At 43.8% G+C, this 16801-nt stretch overlaps 1 protein-coding gene across 4 annotated transcripts in view; it reads left to right on the plus strand.

Moving 5' to 3' along the window:
• Positions 1 to 16801, plus strand: part of AGTPBP1 (ATP/GTP binding carboxypeptidase 1) — a 169661-nt gene that overhangs the window by 11100 nt on the left and 141760 nt on the right. The window contains exon 1 of one of the 4 annotated variants that reach the window (XM_032771143.2): positions 16401 to 16650. The exons of 2 other annotated variants lie outside the window; for them this stretch is intronic. The gene's annotated coding sequence lies outside the window, so the exon portion shown is untranslated. Of the gene's footprint in view, positions 1 to 16400; positions 16651 to 16801 lie in introns of those variants that run through there. One more of the 4 variants, XM_032771146.2, reaches the window with a different exon arrangement.

Genomic DNA, 16801 nt, shown 5'->3' on the forward strand with positions numbered 1-16801 from the left:
CTGAGCTTTGAAAAATCCAGTTTCCTGATTGGTCCTCTGGTCAGGTGTTTGGTTCCCTTTGTTAACCCTTTACAGGTAAAAGAAACATTAACCCTTAGCTACCTGTTTATGACAAGCTCCCACTACCTAATCCTGCCAGGTCCATGGGAAAAATGCACGTGGGATTGGGTTATTCACCAAAACATCTAAAAAATTAGACCCCTGGTATACCTAACTGATTTTTAGTCAGTGCTCCTAGAATAACATCTGACATTTAAATAGGTTAGGGAGTCAATGAACATTTTGGCTGTTAAAACCCTTACAGCTTCAGATGTATCCATAAACTGAAGCCAGGGAAAGTTGTCACTGTTCATGACAACATTTGTTAAAAGAGTAAAAAACAAAAAACTACCCTGACAGGACACCTACTTTTTCAAGCTAATAATAGCTGTATGTATGTTAAAACCACCACATTGCAAAATATACATTTTAATCTCATTACCGCTGCAGGCAATCATATTATTTACTGGCCTGCAAATAGAATTTTGCAAGTAGCCCTAAGTTCCAAATACCCTTTAATTAGACCAGCTTATTGCCTAATCGATTTCAAAATATGATCCTCGGTGCACAAACTGCATGATTGGGTCTTCAGTGGAAAGAAAGAATTCACTGAAAGTTCTTACCGCATATAAAAATGAGGCTTCTTATTTAGGTGCCTAATTTGGGGTATTCAGGTTTGAAAATGTTGGCCTTAATGGTTTACTGTGTGTATTTGAATTGTGCACATGCCTTTCATGCACAATGCTTCATTTTGAAAACATACTACAAAAATCACAAAAAATGGAAATAAAAGACTTAAATATGAGTATCGTCCCTTGTACAACTGTATGCAAAATAATTCTATAGCTCTATAAGCAGTGAGCCAGTATATGCAAGAAAAAACATGATAAATCACATTTTACTTAAGAGGTTTGGAGACTTTCTGACAAATTGGATTGGTCTCTTGATGGGTCATTCATTTATAATAGTATGTCAGAAATAAATAATAGCTGAATGGACCACAGATGTCAAGCTGAACTGAAATGCTTTTGTATGCATTGAAATACAACACATATCAGAGCAAACAAAAGATCTTCGTAGAGATGAAAAAATAACAGAGGCTATGTTATAAATCTACCAAGTGATCTAAGGACTAAAAGAAATTACATCAAAACAGATAAAGAACAATCAAATATGTTCAGAGACAGAGATGGGTGTTTGCTTTCAAAATGAGAGAATAAGAATTGACAGCAGTAATTATTGTCTGGAAGTGACTAGTTTCAGTCACTGTATAGCACTATGGAGTAGATCAGACAATTATAATTATTAAAATACATTAGGTTTCAAATAGAAACTGTGAGCAACTAGATGCTTACAAGGGAATCTGAAGAGCAGGCAGAATCTTCAATCCATGTATGTCAGGGCTCAATCCCAGGAGGTGCTGAGTGCCTCCTGCAAGGTGCTGTGCACCCTCAGCTCCTGCTGAAGTCAGTTACACAGTGGGAGTCAGGTGTGCCCATGCCCAACATTTTGCAATATTAGGCCCTGAATCAGGTAGGCTTTCACTGGTGCATGTGCAATTGTAGTGAACGAGGACATTTTTTATAATATTTGTAGGAGGTATATGCGTGACTTGGTTTACCCATTCACTTTTTTGATTGATACACACTGTGACAAGGGGAATAAGAGTTAGGTGTTTGAGTTAGGTACCCACCTGAATTGGTAGGAGTGGCCATCAAGAACTGAATGGAATCAACACATATGAGTAGAAGATGAATAACTGGAATATTAACTCGGAACACCTGGCAGCCAAGGAAGGAGGATATGTGCAAACAGTGGGGTTGCAACTCAGAACAAAGACAGGAACTGTGAAGTGACTGTTTTTAAGGTTACTGCTGAGAAACACACAGAGAGATCCAAGCTGGTTTCAAGGAAACCCTGGGATTTAGGGGGAGGGGGTGACTGCCTCTGCCAATAAGGACTCTGTCTTAAGTATGGCTTTTCTCTCAGGCCTTGTCTACAATTGTGGCAGTGTGTAGGATATGTGTAGCTACATGCCAAATAGTGCATCCACTGCATCCACACTGCAGTGTGCAACTACACAGAGCACTGAAAGGTTCTAGCAGTGGGGATGCGATGGAGAAAGACTCTGGGAGTTCCCTCCTGCCAGAGTTTTCCCTGTTGCCTCCTGCTGCCAGACCATTTCTCCACTGCTGGCTGTAGCAGGGAAAGGCTCCCACAGCAGGAAGCAGCAGGACACTACACTGTTAAAAATAGCAGTGTAGACATGGGTGGGGTACTGCTTGGATGCGTAGGGCATATACACTGGGGATTCTGATGTGTCTATACTCACCCAAGCTATGTCTCACCATCTACACTGCTGTTTATACCTGTGCTAGCTGTGCAGTGTCTGTACTCTATGTGTTGCCATGAGTGTAGATATACCTTCAGTACCATAGATAATTGATATGAAAAACTGATAGAATCCACTTCTAATGTTTTAAATTAAACAAAGTCCGTATTCCCCTACTTGAAATTTCATGACTGTCTTCTTGTCAGGTAGAGGAGCTATAAAATGACTTCACACAGGAATTAAAATGGAGGCTCTATCCTGAATCAGAATGCTGCTCCAATTGTGAAGGAAGCAGTTTTAAAGTATAAAATTGACTTGACCATGGTCAGTGACTATTTAATAAGTGGCAGTGAAACAATTATTCTAGAGGAATTACACCATATTTAATTACATCTAATATTGCCATAGATTTCACATTCCTGATCATTAAGTATTTATACTTCATTCATTTTAATGGAAGTGTGTGTGAATGTCCATGTTACAAAATAAGAAACACCATCCATCACCATCCAGTGTCTTGGGGTTCCCCAGGGAAGGTTTTGGGGAGACCAGAGTGAGCCAAGACACTGGAAATTCTTGGCTGGTGGCAGCGAGATCAAATCTAAGCTGGTAATTAAGCTTAGAGGGGTTCATGCTAGCTTCTCAGGTTATGAACGCTAAGGTTCAAATCGGAGTAGGAAAGCTATGACACTGCCTCCTTTAGCCTGGGTTTGGTTTCAGAAGCTTTCCTGGTATTATTAATATGGAAGACCAATGAATCATGAAGTTCATTTACCAAGCTACACAGTGAGTGATCACATGTTTGCCAAAAGTTTCAGTGGCATGATAAGATCACCAGTGATGGACATAGACTGAACACCAAGCCAGACTGTCTTAAGGAGCTAGCTAGAGTTCAATACAAGTGGCACTTGACCTGCAAGGAAGCTACATCTCTTTGAGATTTGTCTTTAATGAGGAGGATGAGAATGACTGAAGTTAATGGAGCCACACTGATTTACACAAGCTGAGAATCTAGCTCTATCCTTTTACATACAAATTCTTTACATTAAAATATTTTGGAGATGTTCCTTTATTCTCTCTGGATGCAAAGCCCCACCACTACACCCTTTAAGTTATTTATGATTGTCTTAGAATATATAGGTCCCAATCCTGCAAATCTGAATGACTTGAGTAATCCTTACTCAACCAAGAATACTACTATTTATGCAAGTAAGGGTCAAAGGGTCACTTTTTAGAAATTGAGTCCCTGTGTTTACTCGTGTCATTCTATTCATCATACCTGTTATTGTATCAAAAATATATCAGATTAGTGTGATATATCTAATTGTCTCAACCCATAATGCCTACTCTGCTCCTCTCACCACCACTCCCCAAAGGTACTTATAAATTGCCTTTATTTGCTCTAGTAATTTGTCTGTAAATTCCTGGATCTCCCTTCTTATCATATACATTTGTAACAAAAAATTCTATACACATACTAAAATAAGGGAATTAGTCTGCAGTGCTGCACATAGAAATGAATTTCTCTTTGCAGAATATACTTCACTCCCTAGCACTGTATTATAACAGCTGTTAATTTCAGAAAATAGCAACTGGCTCTGCATAAAATTTGCACTTACGGGCAATAATATAATTTGCAGTTGATTTTGAACAACAGAAATTTAGTCTGTTCTAAATGAAAGAAAAATTAATTATATTTTACAGTAACTTTATGCATGTTTTAAATGAACAGGCAGATGTGATTTTCTTTAAAATTCTTGTATGATGATTCAGAACCAAAATAATAATGACGCATCCGGTTACTTTGAACGCAGCAAATAAACTAGAACTTAGAATTGTACCCTACTCTGAATGTGGCTTTCAGTCTTCCCTTACTGAACTCCCCAGATACACTAATCATTTGTATGTATCATACTGTTCCAAAGCAGGAACAAAACTGGGGCCAGATCCTCTAACTCCTTAGTCATGTGAGTAAGAATTACATGAGTTAGTTACATTGGAGTCAAAGGGACTACTCAGGTGAGCAAGAGTTGCATGACAGGGTCCTAATTATGGATTTAAATTATGGAGGAGCAATTATGGGGAATCACTTTCATTTCTAATATAAACCACTTTTAATATCCCTATACTACACTAACAAGATTCATGAAGCAATTAGAAGTTGCCTGTCATAAAATAGCACCAATCATCTTAAAAAAAGATACTGTTAGATAGTTCAAACCAAAATTTCGGTTACACGAGATTTTTTAAAAAAATCTAATAATATTACTTGTTGACTGCTGCCAAAACATAAAGACAGTATCATTGCTCCAAAGAGCCAATTTGCAATTCTAAAAATTCATTTAAATCCTAAAATTAAAAGAAATGGTTCTTTTGAATTCTTTAAATTACAACAAAAAAGATTTATGGGGAAAAACCTCCCACAAAGTTTTTGTAACCCTAACAATGTAGCTAAATAGATAAATGCTCAGCTGCTTTTTGAAACTCCCACTAGATGCCTATCTGCATCCTTAGGCACTTAAATTGTTTTTTGAACATTAAAATTCCTAAATTATTTAGATGCTTTGAAAATTTTACCCTAAATCTCATTGAAATTTACTGAGATTTAGGTATCCAGGCATTTTTAAAAATACCACTGGGTGCCTAGCTACATCTTCAAGTGCCAAAATACCTTTAAAATGTTGCTCCCTGGGCATTCTTGAAAATGTTACCCTAAATCTGTTTTTATTGTCCCACTGAGGCCTGGTCTGCACTATGCGTTTAAACCGATTTCAGCAGCGTTAAACCGATTTAACGGCGCACCCGTCCACACTACGAGGCCCTTTATATCGATATAAAGGGCTCTTTAAATCGGTTTCTGTAGTCCTCCCCAACAAGAGGAGTTGTGCTAAAATCGGTATTATCATATCAGATTAGGGTTAGTGTGGCCGCAAATCGACAGTATTGGCCTCCGGGCGGTATCCCACAGTGCACCACTGTGACCGCTCTGGACAGCAATCTGAACTCGGATGCAGTGGCCAGGTAAATGTCCGTTCCCTAATGCGGGTACAGTGAATTTTTAATTGAAAGAGGAAAATTAAGACCAGACAGACTGAAAACTTCAAAACACCACGTGGCCGTTCATTAACAGGGAGAAAATCACAACTTGGGCTGGGGAGCAGCACTTTTACCAACTAACAGTGCTATTAGAACAAGAAACCTTTACACAACCTAAAACAAGCTATTTACATTCATTAACACATAACCAAATACTTCAAAACCAACTGCTCTTGTAAAAGGTAAACAAATACACCAAATTAAATGATCTGTGTGCACACTTAACCAAATATTATTATCAAATACACCAAATTAACTTCAATAGCAGTTATTATAACAACTCAATTCTTAGATACCATATATACACAACTTTATAACAGGCAGCAGCATATGCAGTTGTATACCAAATAAAGAGGGGAGGAGGAGAGAGAGAAGGCTAGGCGAAGCGCAGACAGTTAGAGGGCAAGTACCGTATTCCAAGCGCAGCTGACCAGCAGTACAGACACCAGAAGCATACCGAATCCGTGGAAGATACCGTTGAAAAAACAATAAACAACACGACCCGAGCCGGCTATATCCGGAGGAGACCCTGGCTGGAAGGGTGATCAGGCCTTCCAGCTAACACGCGGATACTCCTACAGATCCTGGCCCGAGGCATGGTTTTATTCCAGGGACTTTTTACACCTGGCAAAATTTGATTGGTCCCTAGCTCCCCCACCCTCCAGGTTCCGAGCTGTTGCCCCCTAAGTGGGCAGATTTTGCACATGGCACACTAGAAGCTGCACTCAGCACACTAGCATAGTTTTGCACACAACCGTAATCCGACCCTTTGAACTGCATTACGATTGGTCAGATTTTGGGCCCCTTGCTCAAGGCACGCTGGTGTTATCACCAGCACTAAACCTGACCCCTGGGTTGTAGGCAGAAGAGCAGGAGGCTGCACACGACACTAGCCTAACCCTAGGGACCAGGGTAAAAAGGCGGAGGAACCTGCACACGGCCCCCTAAGGTTGCACACCGCACATATGGTTGCTGCACACAGTTTACTAGTGTGACCTTAGTGACCGAATTGGCCATACAGACGCCATTGTCAGACCAGAGGCCTTAGGGCTGCGACAGTAAACAGGAAAAGCCTCCCGCCTGAAACTTTTGAATTACAATTCCTTGTTTGCCCAGCGTGGAAGCTCTGATCAGCCACGGGTGTTTCAATGCAGTCTCAATCCAAAAAGAGCTCCAGCATGGACCGTACAGAGATTACTGGACTCTGATCGCCTGTATGGGGAGACAAATCTGCTTCTATCAGAGCTCTGTTACAGAAGACGAATGCCAAGCGTGAAAAAGATTCTCCAGGCTATGAATTACAGAGTCCCCTCGCACAGTGCTGCGTCACAAGCATACGGAAAGCCAAGAATCAAAATGACGCCTCACGCTTAGTCATGTTTTGGGTCATTGTGTATCCTCTTGTGGTCTGCATACCGGAGTCTTGGGTATGCACAGCTAGAACATGAACAAATGTATGGACAGCTAACCAGCGTAGACCAGTGCATTAAATCTCATTTGGTGCGCGCACACGGACTTTGAATAGAACCGGCTCTCCGTGCAGGAGGGGGGTGGATGGAGCTGGGTGGGGGTACTGAGGACTCCAGCTATCCCACAGTCACAGCAGTTTCGAAAGTATTTGGCATTTCTTGCCATGAGCCTCCCTAAGTCCTTGTAGTTCTTAACACATTGTCCGGCGTGGTTCAGGGTTTATATAGGCCTCGTCAATTTAACTCCCCTCCCCACGCATGTGAAAAAAAGTGGGAAAGTAAATTAGTGTTCATTACTTGTGCTTTATTTCAATGTGGGGTCACCCTATGTTCATACTGCAAAGTTTGCATTGCTGTGTAGATTCCGCTCCCAGATGAGCTTCATGCAGTTAGTGAAGAGCAGTTATCCGTCTTCTCCCTTTTCCTCTTGGTGGTCATATCTGGTACAATATGACTGCTTAATTCCGTCATCACCATCTAGCGCGTGGTGCGTGCTCCATGGGACTGGACCTCCAGGTGAGGTTGGACCGGAGGTGCTTGCGCTGAGGTAAATAGTATAGGAGTGATTTCTCCGCGTCAGGTTCCCATGTAGATGGTAAACACGGCAGGAGCAGGGTCGGTATACCGTCCTCTAAAATCATAGCTAGATCTTGTCCGTTGGGCTGAGCTCATTTACCCAAGCTCCCTCCCTCTATCTCCTAGTGACATATAACAGAGAAATCAGAAATTCGTTGACTTGCAGCTCGCTGGATAATCTTAGGGGCAGGCGGGGAGAATGCTGAGAGCTCCTCTCCCTCCGTCACCGCCTTTATGTTCTGCCTGGACATGTGCATAATGCAGCAGGAGGCTGTCCCCCTACATTTTTATCTTCACTAACAAGGTCGGTTGTTTCTTTTCCTGCATATATCTTATATATCTATACTGACGTATATGTGGGGGGAGATTCGGCACTGCCACGGGCCTACCCCAGGAGATTGGGAGGGGTTAGAAGACATACGGCTGGGGTTGTTTCAGGGACACTCCCCTAGAACTCCAGCATGTATAATGGTGTATAATGGCATGCAGCTTGTCATTTCTGCGGGATTGACATGGGGCTCAGTCTAGATGCTTTCTCTGACACACTGGTTTCATCTAATTACACTTTGCCCTAATTCTAGCAGGACTGACTCTATGTTTAGGATACCTAAAGGATTGGATTGACTCAAGGGAAGTCATTCACAGTTTTGCCTTTTGCCCCTTCCTGGGCCGACCCTCACATGCCAGGGGCACGCCTACCACAACAAGGCGTCATGATAGCCATAGTGCAGACAGTACAGACGACAGATTTAACATATCTTATTGCCTTTGGTACAATGGAGCCGATACAGTGTCTCTCAGTAACGACCTGATTAACCGTCTCCTCAGCTTAATCATGCAAAAAGCCCACACGAATGTCATAGACTGGATGAGTGTGCAAGGTAACGCCGTCTGTCAGCGGACTCCAGTATCACATACTGGTGATCAGCTAGAAAAAAAAAAGCTGAACGGGGCTCCATTGGTTGCCCGTGCTCTTTATCGGTGCTCCGGTCATCATGCCTGTCAATACCAAGGGAAAGCACCGAGGCGCGAACATTGATATGTCATGTCCGGTGTGGTTTTCCCTGGGAGAGGAAGGTTAAATATCCTCTCTCCCAAATGTGAGATTTGACGGACTCACTTTACCCAGAACACACCAAAGGGCCGGAGACAATGATTTTGCAGACCCCACTCAGGCACTGGGCTCTCAACCCAGAATTCTAAGGGGCAGGGGAGACTGCGGGAACTATGGGATAGCTACGGAATAGTTACCCACAGTGCAACGCTCCGGAAATCGATGCTAGCCTCGGACCATGGACACACACTGCCGAATTAATGTGCTTAGTGTGGCCACGTGCACTCGACCTTATACAATCTGTTTTACAAAACCGGTTTATGTAAAATCAGACTAATCCCGTAATGTAGACGTACCCTGAGTCACATGTTAGCAGTTAACAGCATAATGATGAAAAGTAAATAAGATTTAATGTTTTATCAGTTGTAGTAAAATAACCTATCAAAAGGCAAGGGAATTTGTGTGTAGTGGTGTGGTTTATAAGCTATTTCAAAATATTTTTAAGTGATATGCTAAACCAACATATTTCTGATGGAATTGTTCTAGTGTCAGCCAGATAATGCAGTCCCATTGGAATGTTATTTGAGGCCTTTGTATTACATTCTGGATTCATGTCATTAACCCAACATAACATGATTTTTATCTCCTTGTGCTGTTCCATCTGGATCAATAATAATAATGCTACTAGTGCTATCAAAAGGGACCAGATTCCTCAGTGCTTTTCACTGCTCAGGGTGTTCTAAAGCAGCGATTCTCAAACTGTGGATTGGGACCCCAAAGTGGGTTTAGACTTGCTGGGGCCCGGGGCCGAAGCCAAAGCCCAAGCATCACCACCTGGGGCCGAAGCCCTTGGTGTCAGCACTCAGATTACAGGCCACCGCCTGGGACTGAAGCCCTTGGGATTCGATTTTGCCCCCTCCCCCCACCTGGGGCTCCAGCTGGCTCAGGCTTTGATCGCCCCTCTTGGGATCACATAGTAATTTTTATTGTCGGAAAGGGGTCACGATGCAATTAAGTTTGGGAACCCCTGTTCTAAAGTATGCTAGTCTGGAGGTGGCATAGAACCAACCCCAGAATCAGGAAATTGTATCACTGTTATTTTTTATTTTTTTCTCTCTTTCTCACTTGAAAGTCTCACTTCTTTCATGCACTTCCATACTACTTCCACTGCTGTCTAAGGGGACTCTAATTTTTAAAACAAAAATTAAAAAAGAGAAGCATACAGAGTTATTATTTAACTCATTTCTCTTTATAAATACTTTACCTTTAAAAAGTATACTGTGATGAACACATTAATTTTGGATACATTTACATACTGTTTCATGATACACACAAATAACCCTCCAGTAGTTTTGAATCTTTTTTTAAAGATACTTCAAATTTCAAGATGCCACAAACTTGTAAGTAAAAAACATGAACAAGAAAAAGTCTACCATCAACCGATTTACAATGTGATATGGTTACAAATGCCCCCTCTCTATCTAGCCAGGTAGAATAGGAAGCATTTTAGGAATAGGAATCCATCTGATTCATTATTTATATGTACTCAATATATTCTAGCTGGTATTGGGATGAATGAGTGAACCTCACATGGGAGGTAACAGATGCAGGTTTAGGTGGCTTGCACTATATGGTAACATTTTTAGGGGTAAATTCCACACATACGTATACAATTCCTTTAGGCTTGAACTGGAGTTCTGCATGTGGTCTGAGGGCATAGTTTCAGACTCAGCTTTTATTTATATCCAAATAACCCTAGTGAAGGGAATGTGGCTGCAAGGATGTAAAAGAGGACACAATTTGACCCATAATTTAGTCCTTAGAATTATATCATTGATCCAAGTCTTTCAGCTATTCTTATTCACTTTATTCTTATTACTCAATCATCCATTTGTTTATTTTCCTGTAATTCCCTATGCTAAATGACTGTTCAGAATTTTATAAATGTTGAAGATCAAAACAAATGTTTGTAAAAATGAACCAGATCAAAATGTCCCATACCTTTTCTGCTTCAATAGGTGACCGTTCTTTTATTTTTCTATGCAGTCAAAAAATGACTCTATTTCTGTATTATTTATCATTCACACATAGCTGCCTGAAGTCTTATCTTCTGAAAGACTGTCTTTACTTGAATAAAATGAACTGTTTTTGTCAACTTATTTTTAGCTTTCAAAATTTTTCAGTATATTTGTATCTATACATAAGCTGCATGTTTTACTCATTCTTTGCTGTCCTCCTGCCATCACCTACAACTTCTGTCTTTGATTATCTGAGCCAAATTTCCACCTCTCCCACGAAAAAAGGCTGGGAAATGATGGTGGGGCCAGCCTGCTGATATCTCCAGGCAAGAGTTAGAAGCATACACGAGAAGGAAATGGGGCTGAGAAACATTCCAGCTAGAGAGGCTGGGGTAAAGTGTGGTTTTGTGAAAACACTTAAGGTTTGACACATTTTTGTTGAATCTAAGGCAGGATTTCCAGACTTCCTGATGCTGAGCCAGACTCATGAGTCAGTCAGGCAGCCTGGAAAGCCAGCTGGCCTGGCAGCCCTGCAGTTCCTAGGCCTAGGATTCCCTGGCCCTAGGACAGTCCATGTGGCTGGTCTGCCCTGGAGCTGGTAGAAACCAGGATCTGCAGTAGCTGCTACAGACCCTTTCCATGTCAGTTTCACAGGTCAGTTCCATGATACTATTCAGTAGTGGGCAGAAGTGAAACTGCCATGAATTATGTCAATTTCATGAACCAGCTGTCTGGGATCATCTTTTATCTAACACCATGTTTCTGGAATGAAGTTTTTCAGAGTTGCCAGTCTGTGGGAAATTTGGGGGAGTGGAAATTGGTTTTGACCTGAATTTGACTGAAATGAAATTTCAGAATGACAATTTTCTGTGAACCAGAATTTCAAAATTTCAACTAGCTCTACTTGGAATACATCATAAATTGCTTGAGTCCTGTGTTGAGCAAGTCACAGCATCTGGCCCTAGAATTTTTATCAATTTCTTTTTTCCTCCAGCTCCATCTTTAATGAGCTTCCTGAAAAAGGAAATAGGGTTCTTTTTGAGTCAGGCAGGGTTTTTACAGCTGGGAAACTGAAGCACCAGGACATTAAGGTCAACATTTTCAAAAATCACCACTAATGTTGTGCAGCTCAATGACTGGGCACCAAATTTAAGACAACTAGGGCCTGATTTTTCAGAATATTTAGCATTTTTTGTAGCACTTGATATGTTCAAAGCATTTTAGGGACATTAACTGATTAATCTTAACACTCCTGTGATTTATATATTATTATCCCCCCTTTACAGATGGGAAAACGAAAAAAGTCAAAGTGATAGGTCTCCAGCAGCACAATGAATCAGTAATACAGCCAGAATGAAAATTTAGGACCCCTGTTCCTCAAACACTTGCTCAGTCCTTTAGACCACCCTTCCTTAGCTCCACAGGTAGTCAGCAATGGCAGCTCCCCTTGACTTCCGTTGTAGTTGTGATTGCTGAGCACTTGTGAAAATTAGGTTTTAAGCTGTGCACCCATCAGATGAGTAACACACATAAGAACATAAGAACGGCCATACTGGATCAGACCAAAGGTCCATCCAGCCCAGTATACTGTCTACCGACAGTGGCAATGCCAGGTGCCCCAGAGGGAGTGAACCTAACCGGTAATGATCAAGTGGTCTCTCTCCTGCCATCCATCTCCATCCTCTGACAAACAGAGGCTAGGGACACCATTCCTTACTCATGCCTGCTAATAGCCATTAGGGACTTTAACCTCCTATGAATTATCTAGTTCTCTTTTAAACCCTGTTTAGTCCTAAGCCTTCATCAACTTCCTCAAGGCAAGAAGTTCCAAGTTGACTGTGCGCTGTGTGAAGAAGAACTTCCCTTTTTATGTTGTTTTTAAACGCTGCTGCCAGCTGCCATTAATTTCATTTGGTGCCCTAGTTCTTATATTATAGAACAAGTGAAATAATTTTTCCTTGTTTAACTTTCTCCCACACCATCATGATTTTATATAACCTCTATCATATCCCCCTTTTAGTCTCCTCTATTTCAAGCTGAAAAAGTCTAGCCGTCTTTACTTTCTCCTCAGAATGGGACTCACGCTCAAACCTAATCATTTTAGTTGCCTTTCTCTGAACTTTTCTAATGCCAGTATATCTTTTCTGAGATGAGGAGCACATCTTGTATACAGTATCTCAGATGTGGGGTGTACACGATTTATATAAGGGCAATAAGATATTCTCTCCATCTTATTCTCTATCCCTTTTTTAATGATTCCTAACATCCTGTTTGCTTTTTTGACTGCCTGCTGCTGCACACTGCAAGGACGTCTTCAGAGAACTATCCATGATGACTCCAAGATCTCTTTCCTGATTAGTTGTAGCTAAATTAGCCCCATCATATTGTATGTATAGTTGGGGTTATTTTTTCCAATGTGCATTACTTTACATTTATCCACATTAAATTTCATTTGCCATTTTGTTGCCCAATCACTTAGTTTTGTGAGATCTTTTTGAAGTTCTTCACAGTCTGCTTTGGTCTTAACTATCTTGAGCAGTTTAGTATCATCTGCAAACTTTGCCCATCACTGTTTACCCCTTCTCCAGATCATTTATGAATAAGTTGAATAGGATTGGTCCTAGGACTGACCCTTGGGGAACACCACTAGTTACCCCTCTCCATTTCTGAAAATTTACCATTTATTCCTACCCTTTGTTCCCTGTCTTTTAACCAGTTCTCAATCCATGAAAGGATCTTCCCTCTTATCCCATGACAACTTAATTTACGTAAAGCCTTTGGTGAGGGACCTTGTCAAAGGCTTTCTGGAAATCTAAGTACACTATGTCCACTGGATCCCCTTGTCCACATGTTTGTTGACCTTTCAAAGAACTCTAATAGATTAGTAAGACATGATTTCCCTTTACAGAAACCATGTTGACTTTTGCCAACAATTTATGTTCTTCTATGTGTCTGACAATTTTATTCTTTACTATTGTTTCAACTAATTTGCCAGGTACTGACGTAGACTTACCGGTCTGTAATTGCCGGATCACCTCTAGAGCCCTTTTTAAATATTGCGGCATTACATTAGCTATCTTCCAGTCATTGGGTACAGAAGCCGATTTAAAGGACAGGTTACAAACCATAGTTAAATAGTTCCACAATTTCACATTTGAGTTCTTTCAGAACTCTTTCTTGGGTGAATGCCATCTGGTCCCGGTGACTTGTTACTGTTAAGTTTATCAGTTAATTCCAAAATGTCCTCTAGTGACACCTCAATCTGTGACAATGTCTCAGATTTGTCACCTACAAAAGCCAGCTCAGGTTTGGGAATCTCCCTAATATCCTCAGCTGTGAAGACTGAAGTAAAGAATCCATTTAGTTTCTCCGCAATGACTTTATCATCTTTAAGTGCTCCTTTTGTAACTCGATCGTCCAGAGGCCCCTCTGGTTGTTTAGTAGCTTCCTGCTTCTGATGTACTTAAAAAACATTTTGTTATTACCTTTTGAGTTTTTGACTATCTGTTCTTCAAACTCCTCTTTAGCTTTTCTTATTACATTTTTACACTTAATATGGCAGTGTTTATGATCCTTTCTATTTACCTCAGTAGGATTTGACTTCCACTTTTTAAAAGATGCCTTTTTCTCTCTCATTGCTTCTTTTACATGGCTGTTAAGCCATAGTGCTCTTTTTTAGTTCTTTTACTGTGTTTTTTTAATTTGGGGTAAACGTTTAAGTTGGGCCTCTACTATGGTGTCTTTGAAAAGCATCCATGCAGCTTGCAGGGATTTCACTTTAGTCATTGTACCTTTTAATTTCTGTTTAACTGACCCCCTCATTTTTGCATAGTTCCCCTTTCTGAAATTAAATGCCACAGTGTTGGGCTGTTGAGGTGTTCCTCCCACCACAGGGATGTTAAATGTTATTATATTATGGTCACTATTTCCAAGCGGTCCTGTTATAGTTACCTCTTGGACCAGTTCCTGCACTCCACCCAGGACTAAATCGAGAGTTGCCTCTCCCCTTGTGGGTTCCCGTACCAGCTGCTCCAAGAAGCGGTTGTTTAAAGTATAGAGAAATTTTTTTCTCTGCATTTCATCTTGAGGTGACATGTTCCCAGTCAATATGGGGATAATTGAAATCCCCCATAATTAGCGGCTACATGCAAAATTTTTGGTGTGACTTGCCCAGTGTCATGTAGGCACTCAATGGCACACACAGAATCTAGGTCAGTGGTCCCCAGTGCGGTGCCTGAGGGCCACATGGCGCCCGCCGGGCCATTTATGTGCGCCTGCCTAGTGCCCAGCAGGGGAGAGAAGCTGCGGCCCCATGCCTGCCGGGGACAGAGAACTCCGGGGCTGCAGGCTGAGGGCGCCAGTGTTCTCGGTCCCTGGCAGGCGCGGAACTGCGGCTTCTCTCTGGCTTCTCTCCAAAGCTGGAGAGAAGCCGCAGCCCCACGCCTGCTGGGGACAGAGAACTCCGGGGCTGCAGGCTGTGGGCGCCGGTGTTCTCTGTCTCCGGCAGGCGTGGGTCCGCGGCTTCTCTCTGGCTTCTCTCCAAAGCCGGAGAAAAGCCACAGCCCTGCGCCTGCCGGGACAGAGAACTGCAGGGCTGCAGGCACCGGTGTTCTCTGTCTCCAGCAGGTGTGGGGCGTGCCTAGTGCCCAGCAGGGGAGAGAAGCTGTGGCCCCGCACCTGCTGGGGACAGAGAACTCTGGCACTGCGGGCACCGATGTTCTCTGTCCCCGGCAGGCGCGGGGCCCGCCTAGTGCCCAGCAAGGGAGAGAAGCCATGGCCCCGTGCCTGCCAGGGACAAAGAACTCCAGGGCTGCGGGCGCCGGTGTTCTCTGTCCCCGGCAGGCGCTGGCTGTGTCTTCTCTCCAGCTTCTCTCCTCGCTCCCAGAACTGTAACCAAAAAAGTCCCAAAAACCTGCTCGAACTGGTGAAGCAGGGGAAAAACAAGAAGAAGAACAACGAACGCTCTGACTCTGCCGTGCCAAGAATGGACGGAATGCCGCCCCATCAGGGCCGGTGCTACCATTTAGGCGACCTAGGCAATGGCCTAGGGTGCCAGAATTTTTGGGGGGCGGCATTTTGCCGGTGGGGGCGGCACGCGGCTCCGGGGGACCTACCGCAGTCGTGCCGGCGGCTGGTCCGCTGCTGTGGCGGCTCCGGTGGAGCTGCCGCAGTTGTGCCGGCGGACGGTGCGCTGCTCTAAAGGCTCCGGCGGCTCTACCGCAGTCATGCCTGCGGCAGGTTCACCGGAGCCTTTACACCAGCACACTGCCCGCCAACATGACTGTGGCAGCTCCACCGGAGCTGCGGGGGGGGGGGGGGAGCGGCAAAACGGCTGTCCGCCTAGGACGTCAGAAACTCTGGCGCCGCTTCTGCGTCCCATAGCATTTGTCGCCCCAGGCATGTGCTTGCTCCGCTGATGCCTTGAAAAATTCTTGGTGCCCGCCACACTCTTCTGAAAGCATGAATGTGCTATTGGCCACAAGAAGGTTGGGGACCACTGATCTAGGTCATCTGGATGACACACAACTGTAACCATAGGCTCATCCTTTGTCTTTTTGCAGTTCTTTGCCTCATTCTCCACACGCCTTCCAACTTCTGCAACCCAGGACCTTCCTCACTAGCACCTCTGATTCAACCCCAGAGCACTACCTATCCTGGGCACAGGCAGGGGTCCTCTAAGGGAAAAAACCATGCACCATCACATGAAAGGCTGCACCACAATGCATGCAGGCAAGGGGGCTGGCCAAGGCCCCCTTAACTCTGGTTCTCTCATTGCCCACTAGGGGGCTTATTGCACCTTCCTGGGAAGTTCTGCCATTGGCCGCTAGCGGAGACAGGGCACTAACCCGGGCTGACCCAGACCAGCGGCACCGAGTCTCCCCTTCTCCCAGGGCCAACGCGTGCGGACTGGCAGCGGGGCAGGCGCTTCTGTAGTTGGAGGGCGTCACCCCGCTGCGTGCACGCGCCTCCCTCGGGACTGCGCGCGGGGGGAGGCAGAGGCGGGTGCGCGGTGACGTCTCAGGGACGCCGACAGGTTCCTATTGCCTCTGCCGCCGCCGCTGCCGGGTTTGTATAAAAACATCGGGGGCGCCGGGCTGGAGCTGCGTCTGGCCCGGCCCGGCCCACGGGTGACTCCGCTTTCCGCCGGCCCCTCTCGCCTGGGTGCGACGGGAGGTGCCCGGGGCCGGGCGGCGGAGGCCGAGCCTCGCGGACCGCA

The sequence above is a fragment of the Chelonoidis abingdonii genome, chromosome 6 (assembly GCF_003597395.2).
Source record: "Chelonoidis abingdonii isolate Lonesome George chromosome 6, CheloAbing_2.0, whole genome shotgun sequence".
NCBI classification, from domain to species: Eukaryota; Metazoa; Chordata; order Testudines; family Testudinidae; genus Chelonoidis; species Chelonoidis abingdonii.